The sequence below is a fragment of the Megascapheus bottae genome, chromosome 12 (assembly GCF_031878675.1).
Source record: "Megascapheus bottae isolate mThoBot1 chromosome 12, mThoBot2.hap1, whole genome shotgun sequence".
Taxonomy (NCBI): Eukaryota; Metazoa; Chordata; class Mammalia; order Rodentia; family Geomyidae; genus Megascapheus; species Megascapheus bottae.
The window spans coordinates 14,502,188-14,527,772 of record NC_143520.1 but is presented as its reverse complement, the minus strand read 5'-3'; positions in this window follow the sequence as shown (position 1 = coordinate 14,527,772).

Sequence of the window (25,585 nt, the reverse complement as noted above, 5' to 3'; positions counted from 1 at the left end):
TGGAGAGAGCCTTTGTAGAAGTAATGAATTCCTCCAGCAATCTTCCTGGTTCCCCCCTTTCCTGCAAGCTTACTTATATTTCTTATTGTGGAGTAAACTTTCAGCAGTTGTAAGTTTTTGCCAATACTACTCGGAAGGGAAATGCGCTACTACTAATCTGTTGCAATTTGAACATTGATACTTTTTCAAATTATGATTCAAGTCATCAATATGAGTTTTGAAGTTTGTATAACAAATACTTTGTGGTATTTTTTGCAGAGGACGAGTTTCGCAATGAATCTACAATACTTTTTTTTCCTTTTCATTAACTGAATAGTTGAAATCAACAATACTATTCCTCACAGATTTCTAGGAATGCATGTGGAAAATCTGTATTTTGGGAGTTCTCTTCCTTTTCTAATTCTAGCTCATGATTTCCAGTTCACAGTGCAAGTTATATCAGTATGATAGATGATAAAATTTTCAGACTGATAATGAAGAGTGACCAATTATTTATGGAATGTCCACCTGTCACCAAAAATGTACTTTATATATTTGTCTTGGCGCTGGTTCATATTTGTTGTCATTTTTGAAGTTTCAATTTATTTATTTTTTATATTGTGTAATAGTTTTATTTTTCTCATTTACTATTTTACATTTTATGCACAAATATTCAATTTATTGAAAATAAATAATAGAATGTTTCATTACTCATATCCAAGAGTTCTATTCGATTAGATTCTGAAACAACTGACAATGTAAGTTTAATACATTACATAGTAATGTAAACATTATTGAAGTAACTTTATGAACATCCAGAAATCACACTTATTGAAATAGAGGTATCAGTTAAATGTTGGATTATTAAAACTCATGGAAATAATAAATGTACAAATGTTTAATGTGACACAAATGATGATAAATAAAACCTCCAAAAAGTTAGTGTACCCAAACATAGTTTATTGCAGGAAAATGATGCAGAGAAGCAACAATAAAATTGTGCAATATTTTATTAAAGATATGTGTTACCAATACCCCAGGAAAGGATCAGTTAAAGTGAAGTGAAAGCACCTTTTGATTTCCTTAATGAAGACTTTTACAAGATGCATTTTTTCTCTCAGGTCAGGGGCCACAGACATATGTTTCAGACACTGTGGCATCAGAGATCCTAAAATAGAATTCAGGAGAATGAATAGGCTGTCATGTAAACAAAGATTTGCTACATAAGCAGGCTCAACAGTAGACCTTTTAGGGAGTCTAGTACAAGTTATTACTGCACAGCTATCAGTAAGTAATTCTGAAAAACTGAAGCAAGGCTTCTGGAAACTTCTTGAACACATAGAAATGCAACATTACTAGCTGAATCCAAATCTTAATAAAAGTGCTACACAGGTGCATTTTTTTTTTATTTTAGTAACATACATCAAGGTAGTTTCAACTCTAATGAGAATTTGTTATGGGGCATACCATTCCAAAAATAGGTTAAGGAAACTATAATTCCAGTTAATGATATAAAATTAGATATGTGATTTTACTGTCCCTTTTCTCTGACATCCTATAACAATATGAGAATGTTTCTGAGAGCATGAAGTCATCAGATCAAAAATTGAATGGTCAAGTGATAACTAAATTGCCAGTCCTATAAAAACAGAGCTACCTAACTTAAATGATGGATACTTAAAAGGCTTTAACTGAGTGAGGCACAGGTGTCCCATACCTGTTATCTTAGCTACTCACGATCACAGTTCAAAGTCAGCCCAGGCAGGCAAGTGTGAGCGACTCTTATCTCCAACTAAACACCAAAAAGCAAAATAAATAAAGCATAGGTTCAAGTAGTACAGCATGAGACTTGATGAAAAGACTCAAGAAGAGTGCCTAAACCCTGAATATAAGCCCGAGGAGACACACAGGAGACACACACACACACACACACACACACACACACACACACACACTCACGCACATATGCACACACGGTCCAAATGATTTCAAGGAGTAACTGATGCAAGTATGAAGCAAGGATATAAGAGAAGTGATCAATATTTTGCTTAAGAAATAGTTAAATCCAGAAGTAGCACTGTTGTTCAACATGATAGAGTGCTAGTCTTGAGTGGAAAACTTCAGGGACATAAGCCAAGCCCTAAGTTCAAATTCCATGACTGAAAAAAAGAGGAAATGAGGAGAAGGAGGAGAAGGAGGAGGAGGAGGAGAAGGAGGAGGAGGAGGAGGAGGAGGAGAAGGAGGAATAGGAATTGAGACTTAGTGGCCTTCCTCAAGTCGCAATGGAGGTAGTTATGATGGAATCTTCATTACAAATGTTCTAACTTCTTGCCAGCCATATAGAAATGGCCTGATAACCCAGCACTGAGAGGGAATACTGGTAAGAGGAAAATGTAATTCAATATTAGGAGCTCTACAATATGAGAATATTGGGTTGACAATTCTTAGAGTTCATAAATGGGTCTTAGGAGAGAATAAGAAGGAAAATCACATTTTTTGCAAGACTCCAAGGAAGAAGTGAACTTGATTAGACCTAACTATGTTGAAATTGCTAAGAGTGTAAATAAACAGATTTTAGGCAAAACTCAGAGTTGTGTTTCATGATCCAGAGAATCCTTCCTGCTGAGATTTAAGGAGCCTTTAAAAAACATCTTCACATTATGAGAATATTATCACCTTTGTCTCATCATTTTTACAATTTCCAGGTAATCGCTTATGCTAACCTTGATTTACATCCTTAATGTTTCTTTGTGCCAGTTAGCATTTATTACTATATTTTAATTGAATACAACTTAGAAAATGACCATATTTATAGTATTGAAACTTAAAAAATTTAGATCATTATAGTAGTCTACTAGTGACCCTCAAAAATGACATGAAATATTCTCAGAAAAACTGAATGATAGAATGGACCATTTTGACATTTGACTGCCTCCAAGATTAATATAGCTAGACAAGAAACCATCTGCTGTATCCTCCTAATTTTCTCCTATGCGAAATAAGTTTCAAAGTAATGGTTCTCTATTCATTTTTAAGTAGTTCCTCTGAGGTGAATTGACCATGCTTTTTAATTCTTTGTAATAAAGTATGATAAAGACAATTGGAGCATGAAGTCATTTCTGAACTTAGTTTTGAAGGGGGTCATGAGCTAAGTTCTATATATATATGAAATATTGAATATTTTCTCTTAGTGCTTGATGGAATAAGTAAAAACACAAACAATAAAAAGTAGTTAGATATTCTTTAAATAGAAAACTATTATGTCTCCTTAAGAAAAAATGCGGTATTTATAGACAATGGAATTATATACTGCCATCAAAAAGAATGACATTGCCCCATATGTAAGGAATGGAAAGACTTGGAAAAAAATCATACTAAGTGAACTAAGCCAGACTCAAAGGAATACCGGCTCAATGATTTCCCTCATTTATAACAATTAGTACACAACTAGGACTCTCCTAGCAGAGAACTACAATAGCTCAAAACCTAGATGCACAAGTCCATATAGGGTGCTGCTAAATGAAAGGCTCTTTAGGATGTGAAAACAATAGCTTTGTATTATGATTGTTGTTCTTAATGTACTATGTTATTTCTCTTCTCTTTCCCCCCCCCTTTGGTTAATTTCATATTGTTACTGTATCTGACTTTGTTATCTGGTATATGGTATATATGTTAATTTGTTCATTTGAAATAGGAAAGGGAAGGGGAGAATAAGATGATTGGGAGGAGTGAGGGGAGGGAATTGGGGACAAAAACATGAGAGGGGGTGTCAATGTGTGAGAAGTGATATACCCTCTGTCTGGTGAATGTAACTGTGACCCCCTCTATACATTATAATAAAAAAGAAGAAAGTATTACTTTCCTGTGTTATTTTATGAGAAATTTAGACAAAAATAGGACAACATGAATATTAAAATGTTTTAACAACTTAATATATATTAGCACAATCCAAAGTTTATTTTTGTAAACTGAATTTTGAGATATCTCTCACCAATTATATGTTCTAAATATGAGATTGCTTATTGTGGATGGTGATGAAATAAATTTAAAAACAAACTGTTTTTGAGTTCTAAGTGATTATATTCTATTATCTTATTTTGTTAAATATTTTCCTTTTTTTTTTTTGATCAGTCCTGGGACTGAGCTCAGGGCCTGAACAATGTCCTTGGACTTTCAAGGCTAGAGCTCTACCACTTGAGCCTCAACACGACTTATGCCTTTTTTTATATATATATGTGGTACCCTGGTCTAAGGGCATGATAGGCAAGCACTCTACCACTAGGCCAAACTCCCGGCCCCAAATATTTTCATATCAATTTACAATTGCTGTTGAATCTCTGCTATTAAAACTCTTGCTAGTATATACATGACTTTTTATTTCCTCTTTTATGCTCAAATTTAGATATACTATGTAGCTTCGATTACATTATTTGGTCTCTGTGTCAAGTTTAGTACCCTTTAAGTAGCCACAAATACATGTCACTACCTCTGGTGTTCCTTGTGTGTTTTCTCAAATAAATTCTCAAAATAAAAACTAAATATCAAATAGCAGTAGCAGTACTGATCTTATTCTAGAAATAGAACTGGTTGGGCCAGGAGTTTGGCCTAGTGGTTAAAGTGCTTGCCTAGCATGCATGAAGACCCGGGTTCGATTCCTTGGTACCACATACATAGAAAAAAGCCAGAAGTGGTGCTGAGGCTCAAGAGGTAGAGCTCTAGCCTTGAGAAAGTCCAAGGACAGTGCTCAGGCCCTGAGCTCAAGCCCAGGACTGGCAAAAAAAAAAAAAAAAGAAATAGAACTGGTCATTGTCTTTCTAAGCATAAGTATATTTTGACCATCTGATCATTTAAAAAAAAGTATTTTTTGTGTATACAAACCACTTCTGTACATGCTATCTACATTCTTTCCAGCTTGACCTCTTGGTAATGACTACTGATAACTCTTCTCTAGTTAATGTATAATTACTCACACTTTTAATAGATAGACTAAAATATGTAATTTCTTTTTATCTTCAAGAACCATAATGTTTTAGTACTGTAATAATTTTTAGAAATCTAATGATTATATACATTCATTTTAAATAAAAGCAAATGAAGTCTCAGGGGAATTTAAAATTTCAAACAGAGTTTTATTGCTAAATGGCAACACTTTATTTTTCTGGCTGTGGGGTTTGAAATCTAGGACTGTTATCCCAGTGATATTCCACTTGAGCCACAGAGCCACTTCTGGTTTTCTGGTAGTTAATTGGAGATAAGAATCTTATGAACTTAATATATTTTTTTCTAAGTCTTTCCATGTCCTTACAAATGGGGCAATGTTGTTCTTTCTGACAGCAGCATAGAATTCCATTCTATATAAATACCACATCTTGTTGATTCACTCATCAACTGAAGGGCATCTGACATCTGGGTTGGTTCCATATCTTTGCTGAGGAAAATAGTGCTGCAATGAACATCGTTGTGCTGGTGGATTTAGTATGTCCTTGTTTCTGGACGATTGGGTAAATGCCAAGTAGTGGAATTGCTGGATCATAGGGGAGTTCAGTCTCAAAGGAACATAGGCTCAATGGTTTCCCTCATTTGTCATAATCAGTAGAAACCTTGGGCTCTCCTAGCAGAGATTTACAACAGAGCAAAATCCTAAATGAAAGGACCTCCAGGATATAGAAACAAAAGTCATACAATGAGCGATTGTCATACTTAATGTACTAATGTTATCTCTCATCTCTTTTGCTGTCCCTTGGCTATCTCATATTGTTACAGTATTTCACCTTGTTATCATATATATATATGTATATATATATATATATATATATATATGGTTATTTGAAATCAGAAAGGGAAGGGGGAAAAAAGATGAGGGGGCAGGGGGTGGTGGGAGGGAAATGGGGACCAAGACATGGAAAAGGGTATCAGTGTATGTGAAGTAATGCACCTTCTATCTGGTGAATATTGTAACCCTTCTATTAATTACAGTAAAAATATATGAAAAAAAAGAATCTTATGGACTTTAAAGTAATGCACTTACTATCTGGTGAATGTAATTGTAACCCCTCTATACATTTCAATAAAAAATAAATAAAAGAATCTCATGAACTTTAGTACCCAGGCTGGCTCTGAAAATACAGTTCTTGGATCTCAGTCTCCCGAGTATCTAGGATTACAGGCGTGAGCCACCAGCGCCCAGCTTCCCAGGTATTTATTTGGTACTTGTTGAATTATTTTTAATTTAAAATCTAGAAATGTTACATGCTTTCTTGATTGCTCCAACCTTTTTCTCACTAATTTTTGATAGGCAATAGACTGCTAATATCTCAATGTTATCCATAGAAATATAGATAATCCCTAACTGGTAGAGATGAATCTAGCCTATAAATGCAAGACAATAGGGGCTCAAATGGTTTACAATTCAGCTAATCTTTGAGAAGGTTGACTTGGGACTCTGTTGGCAATTCTTTAAAAGTTTGCTTCCTCTTCTGAAGACAGTTATGCTAATTGTCTAAGGATGCTGATCAGACTGAATTATTAGTTAGCATTCAAAGAGACCTTTCTGAAATAACCATGTGAGTGGCTCAATGATGGATAGAGAGTGCTCTCACATAAAACAGATCACACCAGTCTAGCAAGTTAGGCAGCTCTATTGATTGTTATCTTTATTCCTTGTTTCAGATATACAATTTATGTTAGGGATCTTCATTTACTGGTAATTGTTTCCCCTTTCCTGTTGTCTTTAGATCTTATTAGTCTACCAGAAAAATGTACAAACTATTACGTGCATTTTTTAAACAATAGTGACCTAAAACCACATGAAACTTTTCCCTCAAAGGCTCATATTTGCAACTGTGCAAGATGTATATCTAATTCCAGCTTTCACTTGTGCCCACAGTTGGGCTAGTGTTCTACCTAGAAACCCCTGAGTCAAATAGTAAGCTTTGGCAAAATCAACAAAACTTGTTTATTTTGTTTGGTGTCTTTCCTGCCTGTCTTTCATAGATAAAACCATGTAAAGGTGGACTGGTTAGGGTGAGATCAGAATGTTGATGGATGTCAGTTTTACATTAGGTATAATTTAAAACTATTGTTGGGGGCTGGGAGTTTGGCTTACTGGTGGAGTGCTTGTCTAGCATGCACGAAGACCTGGGTTCAATTCCTCAGTACCACATACATAGAAAAAAAAGCTGGAAGTGGTGCTGTGGCTCAAGTGGTAGAGCTCTAGCATTGAGAAAAGTCCAAGGACAGTGCTCAGGCCCTGATTTCAAGTCCCAAGACTGGCAAAAATAAATGAGTAAAAAAAAACTATTGCTGGACATGAACTGTTTTTTTTTTAACTTTAACTGAAAATTAAGCTGTGAGACCGCAGAGCTAGAAAACACAGTTTTTTGACTTCTGATTATAAAGGTACTTACTAAGGGATATATATATACATATATATATGTATATATATATATAATATATTGTAAGGATTTCAGTGCATAGAACTCTTCCTGGAGACTGTCTATCCATGATTACTTCTTTTACTAAACTATCCAAGTACACATATAAACATAAACACACAACACACACACACACACACACACACACACATACCATATAGGTAAAAATACTGCCCTACTCATCCTTTCAAAAATATTTTTGGGAAAATTATTTCTCCCAAAGTATTTTAATAAGTTTGCTTTGGGAGAAAATATCTGACAGGCTGTGGTTTTCATTATCTTTTGTTTTGTTTTTGTAAAATTTATTTTCTGGCAATAAGTTTGAGAATTTGTATGTAAAAATAATTTTTATAACTTCAGGAATACATTTGTGTATTCATTTTCTGTCATGCCAACAACTTGAAAAATAATATATAATGAGCTTCCTTTAGCTTCAAAGGTTCTTTTTTAGTTTCTTGGCACTAGAGATAATGTTTTCAGTTTTGTAGTTGATGCAGGAGATATTTGTCTTCAAATTCTTAAGCATAGGTACCTATTTATAGGCATGCAAAATTAATATCCTTTTATATTCATGACTTTTTAACACATATGGAAGAAGCAAGCAGTGAAAATTAGTCTATTAAAGAAGCAATAAGTCATATGCAATTGTTTTCTGAAGTTATTAATAATAAGGAGGAATCAATTTTATTATTCTCATTGGACCTAATTCTCTGAATTCCCAGAAACCAATTAGAGGAACCTTTTGAAGCACACAGCCTTCCCTTTGCTGCCACTTAGGGAAACTCTGAAATGCAAACGGAAAATAGTCTAGCCATCCTACTGAATTCTCTTGCATGAAAGAAACACAAAATACTAGGGGGAAATTAAAAAAGAGTTGCACAATTCTGAGATATTTTTCAAAGGAGTGGCCTAATTTCCCATCATAAGAAAATTTAATGATATGAAAAGTGTTGCACACAGTAGACAGAACTAATCTGTTATTTTCTAAATTATGTGAAAATATGCAGGAGGTGATGGAAGTGTTAACATAAGGAGTTTCATAGTTATTTTCATTTTGGGTCTTGGATTGCACAGCTAGTCATTCATTAAGTGGATAGTAAAAGCTTGTGGTGGCAATGCCACCATGTACAAAGAATAGTCTCTGTAGAACATTGCTTAACTTTTCACAGTTAACATAACTAATATTAACATGTATAAAGAGCAAGAACTATACCAATAATGTTTTAGGACAAATAAAGCAAGAGATTAATACAAGAGAACAATATAAGAATTCTAAAAATTTAATAAATGACATCATACTATTACCAACCCATGAAAAAATGTTTCAATGATCTGCTACTCAGTATTTTGTAAGAACACTTATCTCCACACTGTTTTGTATAATTTTAGGTAGATAAAAACAATAGATATAAGGCAAATATTTATAATTTCAGTTGGAATTTTGACAAAGGAATTCTTTCTAAATTAAAATATATATATATATATATATGCTGCAAATAAAGTGGCAAGTCTGTGAAACTTATTGTCAGTTAACCACTAGGAAACCAGAAATGAAGCTATGGCTCAAAGTCATAGATTTCCAGCCTTGAGAAAAAGAGCTCAGGGACAGCATACAGGCTGAGATAATCCCAACAACTAACAGGAAAAAGACCCCATAATCACCGTATAAAAGGAAACCATATTTAAAAAATATTACTTCAACATTGTCATCAATATTGAGAGTGCTTTAGTATCTAAGTAATGCAAATTTTAAAGATGAGATACTTGATCATAGTGTATACTTTTTAAAATTTGTTTCTAGATTCTGTTGGCTAGTATTTTATTGAGGAGTTTTGTGTCTGTGTTCATCAGAGAGATAGGTCTGTAGTTTTCTTTTTTGTTGGGTCTTACCCTTGTTTGGGGATGAGTGTAATATTAGCTTCATAAAATGAGTTTGGTATTGCTCCTTCTGCTTCTATTTCTCGGGAGAGTTTCAAGAGTATAGGTGTTACTTCATCTTAAAATGTCTGGTAGAAATTCCCAGTGAAATCATCTGGACCTGCGCTCTTTTTGGTTGGCATTTCCCTGATTGCTTCCGCCATTTCATTGTATGAAATTGGTTCATTCAATTTGTTTACCTCTTCATGTTTCAATGTGAGTAGCCTATATTTATTGAAGAAATCATCCATTTTTACTAAATTATCCTGTTTTTTTGAATAAGTAGGCTTCATCCCACAGATGCAAGGCTGGTTTGACATTCACAAATCAATTAATGTCATTCATCATATGAATAGAGCTAAGGATAAGAATCATATGAAAATTTCTCTGGACTTGGAGTGGGAATTTGACAAAATACAACATCCATTTATGTTGAAAGCACTAGAAAAAATAGGAATAAGAGGTACATTGCTTAAAATAATTAAAGCCATATATGAAAAAACTACAGCCTAAATGGAGAAAGACAGGAACCATTTACCTTAAAATCAGGAACTAGACAGGGATGCCCACTCTCTCCACTTCTCTTCAATATAATGCCAGAACGCTTAGCCAGAGCAATAAGGCAAGAGAAGGACAACAAAGGGATCCACATAGGGAAAGAAGAACTTAAACTATCCCTATTTGCAGATGACATGATCCTCTACCTGAGTGACACAATAAGCTCCACTCCCAAACTCCTGGAATTAATAAACGACTTTAGCAAAGTGGCAGGATACAAAATTAATCTTCAGATGTCAGTAGCCTTCTATGCCAACAATACACTAACAGAAGGCAAATTCAAGAAAATGATCCCTTTTGCAATAGCCCCCCCAAATAATAAAATACATAGCAATTAACTTAACCAAAGATGTAAAAGAATTATTTGATGAAACTATAAATGCCTAACGAAAGAAATTAAAGAGGACATCAGGAAATGGAAAGACATCCCATGCTCATGGTTAGGGAGAACCAACAGAGTGAAAATGACTATACTGCCAAAATAGATATACAAATTCAATGCAATCACCATCAAAATCCCAAAGACATTCTTTACTGAAATAGAAGATATAATCCAAAGGTTCATATGTAACAAGAAAAAAACCTAGAATAGCCAAAACAATACTAGGCAAAAAGAGCAATGCAGGTGGTATTACAATACCAGACTTCAAACTCTACTATAGAGCCATATTAACAAAAACTGCATGGTGTTGGCACAAAAATAAACCAGAAGATCAATGGAACAGAATAGAAGATCCAGAAATAGAACCACATACCTATAGTCAAGTTGTATTTGACAAAGGAGCCAAAGATATACAGTGGAACAAACACAGCCTATTCAATTATTGGTGCGTACAAAACTGGGCAGCCACATGCAGAAAACTAAAAATTGACCCTAGCCTTTTGCCATGCACAAGCATTAACTCAGAATGGATCAAAGACATCAATGTCAGACCAGAAACTTTGAAACTGGTACATGATAGATTTGGAGAGACACTGGAACTCACAGGCACAGGTGAAAAATTCCTGAACAGAATCCCAGGGTCACAACAGATTGGAGAGAGACTCAATAAATGGGACTAACTAAAAATAAAAAGTTTCTGCATAGGTAAAAGCATAGCCACTAAAGTAGAGAGACAGCCAACCAACTGGGAAAAGATATTTACCAATAATACATCAGACAAATGCTTAATATCAAGTATCTACAGAGAACTCAAGAAACTAATCCTCCCCACCCCTAACCCAACAAACCAATCATTAAATGGGCAAAGGAACTAAAGAGGGACTTATCAAAAGAAGTTAAAATGGCAGAAAAGCATATGAGAAAATGTTCATTATCCATGGTCATAAAGGAAATGCAAATAAAAACAACCTTAAGATACCACCTTACCCCAACAAGAATGGCCAAGATTTTGAACTCAGACAATGAAAGATACTGGTGGGGTTGTGAAAAAAATGGAACCGTACTGCACTGCTGGTGGGATTGTAAGCTAGTTCAGCCACTCTGGAAAGCAGTGTGGAGGTTTCTTAAAGAACTGAAAATAGACCTTCCCTATGATCCCGCCATACCACTCCTGGGCATCTATCCTGAATATCATAACCCAGGATATGATAAGGACATCTGCTCAGCTATGTTCATTTCTGCACCATTCACAATAGCCAGGTGATGGAAACAATCCAGATGCCCTAGTACAGTTGAATGGATACAGAAAATGTGGTGTATATTTTCAATGGAATTCTACATAGCCAACAGACAAGATATAATAATGGCATTTGCAGGGAAGCGGATGAATCTAGAGTGAATCATGTTGAGTGAGACAATTCAAGACCAAAGGAACAAAAGGCACATGGTATCCTTAATATGTGGCTATTAGATTCAAACAGTACAAGAGCAAAGACTCAATATTTGCCTACCCAATGCTATGGACATGTCATTGGAAATATAAACACAACTATATAGACATAAAAATCAATGACTCTATAGACATAATAATATTTTATTACACGGATTAATATGTATCTATGACATACAAACCCTCAGCCTAATTTTAATTATATTCTAAAATCTATGTGCCAGTGTTGCATATAGAAATTCCTTTCTTGAATACTTGTTTGTTAAATACATCATTTGAAATATGATGTAAAATCAATGTTAATAAATTCTTTAATAAAAATGAGATACTTCTTACTGTCATCTAATGGGAAAAATTGTAAAGCCTGGATAATTCAAGTATTTGTGATGTTCTGGAGCAATTGAAACATTCTTAAATTGTGAATGGCATGTTAACTAGAGATCTATTTCCTAAAGTTGAGTATGTACATAATTTTACCCTACTGATTACCATTCTATTCATTTTATCTCTATCTCTAGAGAGATTTTTAAGTAAGTGTGAAAACAAATAACTACAAAGAAACTCAAATAAGGATATTCACCAACAGTAATAACAAAATAACAATAACAAAAGTATAGAAAAACACAAATAAGCATTAAAGCAGAAAGCAGAAACTGCATCCCAAATCACCATTAAAATTAAGACTGTTGAATTTTGAAAAATCAAGCTGTACAAGGAGTGTGTAATGTTATGTGTATACTTGTTTTACAGATATAAAAATATTTAATAGTAAATTTTGAAATTGAATGTATGTGTCTGAGGGATAGTTGAGAAAAAGTGTAACTAAAGTACATTTTGATATGTCTAAGAAAGAAAGATAACTACAGTTATACTTATAGTGGTTATTATTCTATAGTTCTTAAGTGGATAGATACGGAAATATTTCCTTTTCAAACTTCGTGATGATATGCTTCAATTGGATGTATTTTTATTTGTTTTCTGTTAATCTGTAATGCCATGAATGTAAACAAGGGTTTCAGTTAAGTTCTTGAAATTTAAAATAACAAAAGCCTTTTACTTTTACTTCTAAGAAGAATGAAATAGTTAATAGTAGTCCAAGACTTTTATTAAAAAAGAAACCAAAGGAAATTAACTTTAATGGATGAATCATAGCTGCATATAGGTATCTGAACTAAAAATGAAATGGAAATCATTGAAAGCTGTTGTATAGTAGAGGGAAGTAGGGATGGAAAAACTGAGAATGAATGAGGGCAGAGGGTGGGCTGTCCGGTTATGGTGAAATGCTTTAGAACATTTCACATATCCATAAACAATGAAAGACAAATGTAAAAACAGGTCATGGATGAGGGATAGTTGTGAAAGGGAAGAGAGATGGAAAATGAAATGGATGAAGAAGAAAGATTGAGTATTATCAAAATTATTTCCTTTGTGTGAACATGGAACAATGATGATTGTTGTGATTTGTTTGTGAAGATGCAAGAGAAAATGAAGGAGACATTGACTGGATGACTTAGATCAAGGTGCATTATATGTTTTTTATGAATATATCAAAATGAAATCCTCTTGTACAACTTGTTGTGCTAATAAAAATGTAAGGGAAAAAAACATTCTAAAGAATAGAAGCCTCCTGAAGAAAGAAAGAAAGAAAGAAAGAAAGAAAGAAAGAAAGAAAGAAAGAAAGAAAGAAAGAAGTCATATAGTATGACACTAAATGAAAGGACCTCCAGGATATAGAAACAAAAGGCATATAACGAGTGATTGTTGTCCTTAATGTACTATGTTATCTCTCATCTCTTTTGATGTCCCTTGGCTATCTCATATTATTATAGTATTTTACCTTGTTATCAAATATATTGTATATATGCATATTTGGTTATTTGAAATCAGATAGGGAAGGTGATAAACAAGATGAGTGGTGGGAGTGGTGGGAGGGAAATAAGGACCAAGACATGAGAAAGGGTACCAATGTTTGTGAATTAATCCACCCTCTATCTGGTGAATATAATGTAACCCTTCTATTAATTACAATAAAAATATTTTTAAAAAGCATATAAGCCTCCTTTCTCTGAGAAGGACAAAATGTTTCTCAGGAGCCCAATAATTTTACATAAAAAAGCCCACACACACAGAGAATACAACAGAGACCAAACTAGGAAGAAATTTTTTTCAGTTAAAATGTATATCTACAATAAGCCCTGGAGGAAGGTTTTATATAAACCATACAAGCTGTAATTATGAGCTAGCATCAGACAATGGGTCACTGTTGGAAATAAAGATGCAAAAAAGAGATTTATACAACAAATTGGGATGAAGAAATGAAAAATAGAACTTGAGAGCTCTCAAACACACTCAGTTTCCAATTCTGTCATATTCTAAATTCTGAAGCTGCAAAAGGATTAAGTAAAAACTTTGAGTGTATCTATATGTTGCTCAGAACATAAACACCACCTGCCACAGATGAAGAAAAAGGGCAAGTGTACTAGAACCTAGAAAAGATGTGGGGCAGAAGACTGACCTTGATATTTTCTACCTCTTGTTTCAAGTCATTAAAAATCTGGACGTACTTATGAACTAGTATTCTAAGTTTGAAGCTTGAGAGACAGCCATCCATTGCTGCAGAACAGGGAAAAATGGGTAGAACTTTGGGCAGCAGGACTGATCTACAATAATTTAATCAGAGACATTAGAGCCTTAAAGGAACATGTAATCTCCATCTGAGTAAAAAATTCAAACTCAAGGCAGGCACCCAAAGAGAGAGAACAGATGTGGTATTCATTTTCCATTCTGTAAAAATTGAACTATGCAACTTGTGGGAAGGGACAGTAGGGAGAAAATGGGTTGGGGTGGCAGGGGTCAGGGTGACACGGTCCAAGAAGAACTGACTGCACTTATTACCTGAATTAAGGAATAGTAACCCCTCTGCACAACTCCTTAATAGTAACTAGAATAAGAGATTGGATAGAGGAGGACTCAAAAATACTAAATGTAAAGCCAGTAGGACTGGGAAATGCAAATTTACAAGGATTTCCAAAAGAATCTTGAAAGTTCTTCCCTATAGAAAAAAAGGGAAAAGTATAAGTAGATCACAAAACTGGCCATCTGGTTTTTCTATTCCTCTCACTGAAATGGGATTACCACCAACCTACCTGGATCTGCCTTAGATGAATATGCCATCTTCTGGAGGTGCTACTATTTGACTTAATAAATGTGCAACATATATATGTATTGTAAACAAAAATGATAGACATGGAATGAAAAGAGAAACTTGAAATTGTCACTGTAAAAAAATATTCAGGTCAAGTACCAGTGTCATTAGCTTTGATCTGAAAATAACTGTGTTATAATTATGATGCTCAAAACAGCAGAAAAAACAGGAGAGAAATTAAAAGGTAAAAAATAAATGCTGTCTTTAAACATGAATTTATCAACGGCTAAATGGCAATTTTCTAACTGAAAACCTGCCTCAAGAATTCAGTGAATGGGTTTAGCAAGCCTCACCAACTAGGATCAAAGGGTTTGAGACAGAGAATTAGAGAACATGTAAAATGGCCAGGTATTGTGGCTCAAGCCTGTCACCTTAGCTAATTGGAAAGAGAAGAGGGGTGAAATCAAGTTTAATTCCAATTGGACAAAAGTTCCTCAGAACACATCTCAACCAACAGAAAGTTTGGCCTGGCAGTGTGCACCTGTCATACAAACTGTGGGAAGCAGAAATAGTAGTATTATAGTCCAGCTCCAGTAAAAGTGGGACCCTTTCCAGTCTGTGGCTGACACCTGTAATCCTAGCTACTCAGGAGGTTGAGATCTGAGGATCATGGTTCAAAGCCAGCCTGGGCATTAAAGTTTGTGACACTCATCTCTAATTAACCACTAGAAAACCAGAAGTGGCACAGTGGCTCCAAGGATAGAGCAGTAATCTTGAGCTAAATAGCTCAGGGACATTGCCCAGTCCCAGAGTTCAAGCCCCATGACCACCACCCCCATACATAAAATGGGACCCTATTTGGAGAAATAAAAAAGGCAGCAATGGAAACAAAGAGTATTGGATATATGATTCAGTGGAAATGGGCAGCATCCAGTGGCTCAAACTCCAGTGCCTACAGCAAGCAAAGGAAGGAAGGACAGAAGAAGTGAGGGAGGGAGGGAGGGAAGGAAAAAGAGAGGAAGAGAGAAAGGAAGGAAGGATATTGCCAGTCTGAATCACAGATAAACAGGAAAGGAAGAAGGCAGCTTTTTGAAAGTGCAGTGTGTAATATAAAAACAAATGGACCAGGGGGCTATAGGGTAGCTTAGTGGTAAAATGCTCACCAAGCATGCACGAAGCCCTGGGTTCAATTCCTCAATACCCCATACACAGAAAAAGCTGAAAGTGGCTCTGTTACTCAAGTGACACCTCACCAGCCTTTAGCAAAAAGTGTACAATAACACTGCCCAGGCCCTGAGATCAGAGACCTCAATGTGAGATCAGAAACCCTGCAAATATTAGAGTAAAGGGCTCCTTGGCACAGGTTGAAACTTCCTTAACAAAGACCCAGAAACACAGCAAATCAAAGATTGAATAAATGGTATTAGAGCTTTGGTATGGCAAAGGACAAAGCTAGCCAGATAACTAGAGGTTTAGAGATTTAGAGAAGATCTACCTACATTAACCATACAATAGACAAATGATTCATAGATATTAAAAAAAAACAAATTCCCCCCAAACAAATTCCACAGAAACAACCACCACTTTAGCAAAGTGCTAAAGACAGAGACTTCCCTGAAGAAGAAATAAGACTGGCCAATAGACACACAAAGAAATGCTCAACACCATGGTCCATAAAAGAAATGAAATAAAATAACATTGAGATTCAATGTTATCCTAGTCAGAATGGCCATTATCAAGAAATCTCTTAGCAACAAATACTGGTGGGAATGTGGTCAAAAGGGGATGCTACTACTTTGTTAGTGGGAGTTTTACTTGTTTAATCACTTTTAAAAGCAATATAGAGGTTCCTCGGAAAACAGATGAGGGGCGGGGGTGCGGGAAGGGAAATGGGGATGAAAACATGAGAAAGGGTATCAACATTTGTGAAGTAATGCGCCTTCTATCTTGCAAATATAATGTAACCCTTCTAATATTTACAATAAAATATATGAAAAGAAGACTAAACATAGAGCTCTTGTATGACCCAGCATTTCTCCAAATGACAAAAAAATCAAGGCCACACCACAGGTACTAGCACAATCATTTTCAGCATTATTTACCATAGCTAAGATGCACAACCAACCCAGATGCCCCTTCAAAAGTGTAGTGTTTCTACACAAAGGAATTCTATGCTTACATCAGAAAGATGTTGCCTTTTTCATAAGGAAATAGAGAGACCTAGAAAATTTTATGTTACGCAAGCCAGGACAAAGAACTATAGTTTTCCTGGTTTCTCTCATTTGTAATAACTAGAGTATATCTATGATATTCCAAGCACGGGATCATAATATCCCAATTGCTAAGTGCAAAGGACCATATATAAGGAAGCATATCAAAATGAACTCCAATAATTGGAAACAAGAGTTTCTTATTATGTCTTGTTTTCAGTTACTTCTATTTTTTGGTTTTAGTTTTCAGTTTGTTTTATTTTTTGGCTTTTAGCTTATCTGATCTGTGGAAGGGAAAGAGAATTACAGAAACACCAGGGCAAAGAATTGGCTAATAAAACAATGATCCTCACTAGACAGTATGGGGCAAAGGAGTGGGAGAATGAGAAGAGAGTAACACTGTCCAAAAAATTTTTCTCAATGTAATTCTAGTACGGGGTGACAAAGAAGGATCCAACTTTAGTTTTCTGCATGTGCTTAACCAGTTCTGCCAGCACCATTTGTTGAAGAGGCTGTCTTTCTTCCAGTCTATTTTTTTGGCTCCCTTGTCAAAGATTAGGTGGCCATAGGTCTATGGTTTAATATCTGGGTCTTCAGTTCTAGTCCATTGGTCTTCAGGCCTGTTCTTGTGCCAGTACCAAGCTGTTTTGATAATTATAGTTCTGTAATAGAGTCTAAAGTTTGGTATTAAAATTCCTCCTGCACTGTTCTTTCTGCTAAGAAGTGTTTTTGCTATACGGGGTCTTTTATTATTCCATATGTAATTTTGGATTGCTTCTTCTATTTCTTTAAAGAATGACATTGGGATGTTGATGGGTATTGCATTGAATTTGTAGATAGCCCTTGGGAAGATTGTCATTTTCACAATATTGATTCTTCCAATTCAGGAGCATGGGAGGTTTTTCCATGTCCTCAGTTCTGCTTTCATTTCCTTTTTCAGGGTTTTAAAGTTTTTATCAAAAAGGTCCTTTACATTCTTAGTTAAGGTAATTCCTAGGTACTTTATTTTCTTTGAGGCTATTGCGAAAGGAGTTGCTTTCCTGATTGTTGCCTCATTCCTCTCACTGTTGGCGTAGAGGAAGGCAGTTGATTTTTGAGGGTTAATTTTATACCCTGCTACCCTTCCAAAGTTTTGAATCAGCTCAAGGAGCTGGGGAGTAGAGTCTATAGGATTCTTTAAATACAGGATCATGTCATCTGCAAAGAGGGATAGTTTTACTTCCTATTTCCCTACTTGGATCCCCTTATGCTTGCTTCTTGCCTTATTGCACTGGCTAGGAATTCTAGTACTACGTTAAAGAGGAGTGGAGAGAGTGGGCATCCTTGTCTCGTTCCTGATTTTAGAGGGAATGGCTTTAGCTTTTCGCCATTAAGTATAATACTAGCTGTGGGTTTGTCATACACAGCCTTTATTATATTGAGGAATGTTCCATGGATTCCTAGTTTCTCCAGAGCTTTTAACATAAAGGGGTGTTGGATCTTGTCAAATGCCTTTTCCGCATCTATTGAGACAATCATGTGATTTTTGTCCTTGCTCCTGTTGATGTGTTGAATTATATTAAGTGATTTGCATATGTTGAACCAGCTTTGCCTCCCTGTGATGAATCCTGTTTGATCAAAGTGTGTAATTTTTTTTGATGAGTTGTTATAGATGGTTGGCCAGTATTTTGTTGAGAAGTTTTGCATCGATGTTAATCAAAGAAATAGGTCTATAGTTCTCTTTCTTTGATGAATCTCTGTCTGGTTTGGGGATAAGGGTTATACTGGCTTCATAGAATGAGTTTGGTAAAGAACCTTCATTTTCAATTTCATTGAAAAGCTTGAGTAGTATTGGTGTGAGCTCTGCTTTGAAGACCTTATAGAATTCAGCTGTGAATCCATCTGGTCCTGGGCTTTTCTTAGGTGGAAATTCTCTTATTGCCATTTCTATTTCAGAGCTTGAAATAGGCCTGTTGAGTTGGGTTAGTTCTTCTTGGTTCAGTGTGGGTATGTTAATATTGGCTAGGAATTCATCCATTGCTTCTAGATTCTCAAATTTGCTGGCATAAAGGTTTGAGAAGTATTCCCTCATGATATTCTGGATCTTGGTCATTTCTGTCATGATATTACCATTTTCATCTGCGATTTTGTTTATTTCAGTATGCTCTCTTTTTTTTTTTGGTAAGATTTGCTAAGGGTTTGTCAATTTTGTTAATTCTTTCAAAGAACCAACTCCTTGTTTTGTTGATTCTTTCTATAGATTTTTTGGATTCCAATTCATTTAATTCTGCTTTGATTTTAATAATTTGCTTCCTTCTAGTCAGATTGGGGTTGGTTTGTTGCTCTTTTTCCAGGAGCTTAAGGTGACACATTAAATTGTTGGTTTGCGATTTTTCCTATTTGTTATTGTAGGCACTCAGAGCTATAAATTTTCCTCTGAGTACTGCCTTTGCCGTGTCCCAAAGGAGCTGGTATTTTGTGTGCTTCTTTTTGTTAAATTTCATAAACTGTTGGATTTCTGTTCTGATCTCTTCAATGACCCATTTGTGATTCAACAATGTGTTGTTCAATCTCCATGTGTTACAGGGTTTTCGTTGGTGGAGTTGTGTGTTCAGTTCCAATTTGATGCCCTTGTGGTCTGAGAGACTGCAGGGAATAATTTCAGTGTTTTTGAATCTGTCCACATTTGTTTTATGGCCACCTAATCTTTGACAAGGGAACCAAAAAAATAGAATGGAAGAAAGATACCCTCTTCAACAAGTGGTGCTGGCAGAACTGGTTAAGCACATGCAGAAAACTAAAGTTGGATCCTTCTTTGTCACCCTGTACTAGAATTTACTCCAAATGGATCAAAGTCCTGGAGGTAAAAGCCGACACTCTGAAAACTTTACAAGAAGGAATAGGAGATACACTAGACCTCCTTGGCACAGGTCGAAACTTTCTTAATAAGGACTAAGAATCACAACAAATCAGAGAAAGGCTGGATAAGTGGGACTGCATTAAACTGCAGAGCTTCTGTATGGCAAAGGACATAGCTAGTAAACTAATTAGGAAGCCTACAGAGTGGGAGAAGGTCTTCACCAACCATACAACAGACAAAGGCCTCATATCTAAAATATATCAACAGCTCAAAAAATTGAATCAGTCCAAAACTAATCTCCAAAGTAACAACCATCCCATTAAAAGATGGGCCAAAGACTTAAAGAGAGTCTTCTCTGAAGAAGAAACAAAAATGGCCTATAGACCCATGAAGAAATGTTCAACATCTCTGGTCATAAAAGAAATGCAAATCAAAACAACTCTAAGATTCCACCTCACTCCAGTTAGAATGGCCAGGATCAAGAAAACTAATAACAACAGATGCTGGAGGGGATGTGGCCAGGAGGGATCACTACTACACTGTTGGTGGGAGTGCAAAAAAAAAGTAAAGTATCTACTACTCTCAACTTAGATAGTTTGTACACTTTATTTCTTGGCTGGTGCCAGACAATATGGAATTATTTAAGCAGTTCTCTGAGCCCAGTGACTACACCATGTTAGAAGGAGCAAATCTCCTGCTATGTATTGAAAACCTTTTCTATCATTATGACAAAACTTCTTTATGGTATTCAACATGATGCTTTATTCTTCACTTATGTAAGTATTCCTCTCCCAATTTTTCCAATGTTAACCCACACTGGTAACTTCAGAAACATTCTAATTTATTTCACTGTATTTTATTAGTAATGAAGAAGAAATTATTAGTAATAAAGAAGGAATAAGAATGGGGTCAATTTTGAGTATATGATCATTATAGATTTTTCTCATCATAATTGCAAGACAGACTTTATGTCTTCAGGTTTCAGTTCTTTGTACAGTATGGATCAGAAGGAGGAAGCTAGAAGAAGCTGAAAGGAAAAGGATGAAAGAAGATATGCTTTAGAAAATACTTGCCCAATCCTGGCTCCCTTGGCTTATATCTGTAATTCCAGCTTTTGAAAAGGCTACTGTCTGGAAGATCATGGTTCAAAGAATGCCAGGCAGAAAAATCTGAGGCTTCATACTGAAAATGATAGAAAATTTCAGGGCTGGAGTTGTAATGTGAGTGGTAGAGGTGCCTGCCGAGGCCTGCAGTTTAAACCCCACTGTCAGTTAGTTAAAGGGGAGAAAATCTCCATTGGCCCAAGTATCCGCAATTCTATGTACTCCAGGGGATGTTTACTAATATAGGATTGGCCAAAGATGTATTATATTGACAATTTTTGCTTGTATAGTAGAAAATAGAAAGAAAACAGGGCAGCCAGGTATGGTGGCTCAGGTCTATAATCCTAGCTACTCAGGAAGCTGAGATCGGAGGATCAAGGTTCAAAGCCAGCCAGGGAACAAATGAACCTGAGACTCTTATCTCCAATTAATCACTAGAAAATGGGAAGTGGGGTTGGCTCAAGGGTAAGGTGGTAGCCTTGAGCTGAAGAGCTCAGGGACAGCATTGAGGCCAAATTCAAGCCCCATGACCCACAAAACCAAAACAAAACAAAAGAAAAAGAAAAAGAAAACAGGGCATAGCACTACAATGGAACAGCATGATGAATATACAAAATAACAATGTGACAGAATGTATTCCATAAATATAAAATAAAACAAATATTTTGCCTAGGAAACAGGAACTGCTATTGAGCCTTTGCTTACCTCTGTATCTTTAAGGACCTCACCCACAAGCATCTAAATCATACTTGCCATCATCTCACAGGTGGTGGGAAAGCACAAGTAAAGATGCAAAATTGTGGAAGCATTTTATATTATTTAAATTCACTAGACATATATCCCACCAACAATTCATTTTGATCATGTGCTCACAATCATCATCATTTTCTCTCCCTCCTGTGCTAATCAAACAGAAATTTAATCATATTTTGGATGAAGAAAATGACAATTGAATAAGATTCCTTGGGAATGTTAATCTAGCTAGGTTCAGATTAAGACTTAAGGGGATGTGTGCAAAAGTAGAATGTATAGTATTTTCTGATTTGTTGGATATTTAAAGAAGTCTGATATAATACAGTCTTACATGAGATGAAAGAAGATATATGAATCAAAGAAAGTGCTTTATTTTTCACATGTGGGAGTGTGAATAACTATTTCCCTTTAGGTGGAGCTAAATCTTACTAGAATGACTATAAATTTCTATTATAACCATGGTATGGGGAATTGGAATGTCATATCAAAAATGATTAAAACAGCATACAGTAAGTTAAACATTTTTGAAATACTTTGTAGAATTGTCTCAAAACTTATGGTCAAATGGAAAATCTGGCAGAAAATGTACAAAAATATCAATATGGTACTTGGAGAGAACTGTAAAAGCTAACCTAAGACTTGAAATTTAAGTGCAGTGAAATACATACATCAACCTCAAAATAAAGTAATTATAAACTTTAATTGGAAAGCACAATGAAACATGACTAAAAAATGTAATATTCCCATCATGCCTCAGTATTTATCCCAAAGAACCATAACTCTTGAGACAAATTAAAATAAACTCTTTGAATTACTCATAATAAAGTTCTAAATTTACCTGCCTTAATTGGAAGATATAATTCAGAAAAAGTAATTTTAAGTACGAATAATGTATACAGCAAAAATGTTTGCTGAAAGGTGGCTTTACCATTTAATACAATCAGTTATAATTTACAGTATACTAATGTTTTTTAGGATATTCCTCAAGATTAATGGAGCAATTTTGGGTACTGGTGTCCTTATATGGAAGCAGCACTGACGCTAGTAACTTTTTTGTGTGGGGGGGGGGAGGAAGGGGGGGCAAAATGATCAGAGATGGAGAGAGATCTCTGGGATCAGTACAGAATGGTTAAGTTGTGAGAGCAGATAGATGGCCACGGGAATGATAAAGAATGAGATTTTGAAACCTTGGTAGCTTCAGTAAGGATCATATGCTAAAGCAAGTGAGTTAAAAAAGGGTGAGAAGGAACCATTGTATGAATATGAACCATTTAGTGATATCAGTTTCCAGGGATGGATAGTTAGCATGTGGACAAGACTAAGACTACATATTGGCAGTTTAAAAACTGTGGGTAAAGACGAGTGTTATTAGTACAAGAGCTTGGTAGAACAAACTTCTACTAGGTACTTTAAAGGTACTTAGTACTACTGAAGGACAGTTACTACAAGGATAAATTGTTAGTGCTTAAGCCTTGGCTCACACCACTGTATCAGAGCTTAAGCCCCATTGCCTAAGCTTTCATTTGGACCTTTGGAACTTGTGGTTCCAAGTTACAGATGTTAACAAAATCTAAGGATTTTCAAGTCATAAATGGGAGAGTGGGGGATTAGCAAAGAGAAGGGATAGGGAAAAGTGGGAGGGTACAAGTATACGCTGAAGCTTTGCCACACATGAAAATATGAATATTTGCTACAGAGAATTTACAGATGAAGTAATTTAACATACTATTTATTATAAGTCATTCCCTATCTAGATTTCATCTTGAACTAAAAAATAACTAAATAATAAATCTGTTGGCTTAGAAATAGAATATCAGAAAGGAGGAATAAATCATTGTATTTTTTCATATATTTTTACTATAATTAATAGAAGGGTTCCATTATATTCACCAGATAGAAGGTGCATTTCTTCACAAACATTGATACCCTTTCTCATGTCTTGTCCCCATTTCCCTCCCCCCACCCACGCCCTTCATCTTGTTTTCCCCCCTTCCCTATCCAATTTCAAATAACCAAATAAGCATATATAAAATATAGCATATATCAAGGTAAAATAATGTAACAATATGAGATAACCAAGTGATAGCAAAAGAGATGAGAGATAACATAGTACACTAAGGACAACAATCACTCATTATATGGCTTTTGTTTCTATATCATGGAGGTCCTTTCATTTAGCGTCATATAATATGGCCTTATGTATCTAGGCTTTGCTCTATTGTAAATCTCTGCTAGGAGAGTCCAAGGCTTCTACTGATTATGACAAGTGAGGGAAACCGTTTAGCCTGTCCTTTAACTCTATAACAGTTTATGTTTTAAGAAAAATAATATATATATATATTCAGCTGCATAAATTACCTTTGTTCATGAAAGAAACATACCGTTATGGTTCTGAGATTGAGCCATAAGGTCCTGAGTTAGGGTCACCCAAAAGGAAATAACCAGTTAGTGGATGACCTGAAGGAAACACTCTTCCAGTCTTAATGCACATTAAATAAGCATGAGAGGTTACTTTATATCTCATATGGGAATTGTAAAAGTGAAGAAATGAGATCGAGAATATCATCCAATAACAGAAGGCCACAAGGCTACTGAATAGTAGAGCCAGGTTTATGAGCAAGATTTAAATAGATGTATTTAATTCTTTTCCCTCATGATTACAAAGACTAAAAATATTAAGCAAGATAAGTACAAGTTTTGACAATAAATTTACGCAAATGTAAATTAATGTATTTGTGTATATTTAATCTGGGCCTCAGGTAAAACTACAAAGTCTTAATTTTCATTAAATCAGCAAATGTTTATTTAATGTTTACTGTGTGTCAGAGTGTTTAGATAATGAAGACTGCCAGTCTTGAATGGAGGATAACTGTTTCAGTTGTATGGAGCAAACTGTATCTCCAGAGAAGCCTCTCTCATAAGTAACTTTCCATGTATATATACTTTATATATTAGGTCCTTGATAAGAATTAAAGGCTACCATTCTTCCAGATACAGGGAGAGTCTCCAGATTCAGATTCCAGATAACACAAACTCTCCAGATAACAGAGTCAAACTCCAGGAAGTATAGGTGACATCATTAATTTGAGTTTATGAAAGTATTTGATTGCAACTCAAGTTGTGTACACGGCAGAGCCCAGGAAGGAGCCAATAATCCCATTTTCCTCCTCTAGACTCTGATTTTGAGGTGCATTTCAACCCACCAGAAGGAGACAATTATAAAATGTTTCCTCCAGTCATACTGATTGAATTCAACAGTTGAATAGTTTCATTGACTATCTGAATTTGAATTTTGGACTTCAAATATACTGAGCTATTCACATGTAAGTTTCAGGAAAGTGGTAGTTAACATCTATAATTCTGCTGAGGAAAAGTTTGTTCTCTTTCATAATTATCAATCCCTAATTTGTTCTAAATCAAGTATAGTTCAGTCTTTTTACTCTTCTTTTCTCGTTTAGGGCATTAAAAAAAGACATGGTTTATATAGTAAATTATGGAAAATTGAGAAGAAAATAATTTCTTTTAATCTGATTTTGAGATTGATGACATCTTCAACATACAGAGAATTGCTGTCTTCTTGTTTGAAAAGGGGAATTAAAAGCAATATAATGTAGGAAGGTATTCAGACAAGATAAGAAGAAGTAGTCCATCTGTTAGGCCCACACTAACAACTAGGTTGTGAATATGAACTCCATGAAGCTCATAAAGCTGGGCAAGCTATTAATTTATATTTATGAACTTAAAGTATAGTGATAAAATTATTTAATAATAAAATATGGCCCCAGACAATAATAAATAAAAGTGTATAAGAAATAT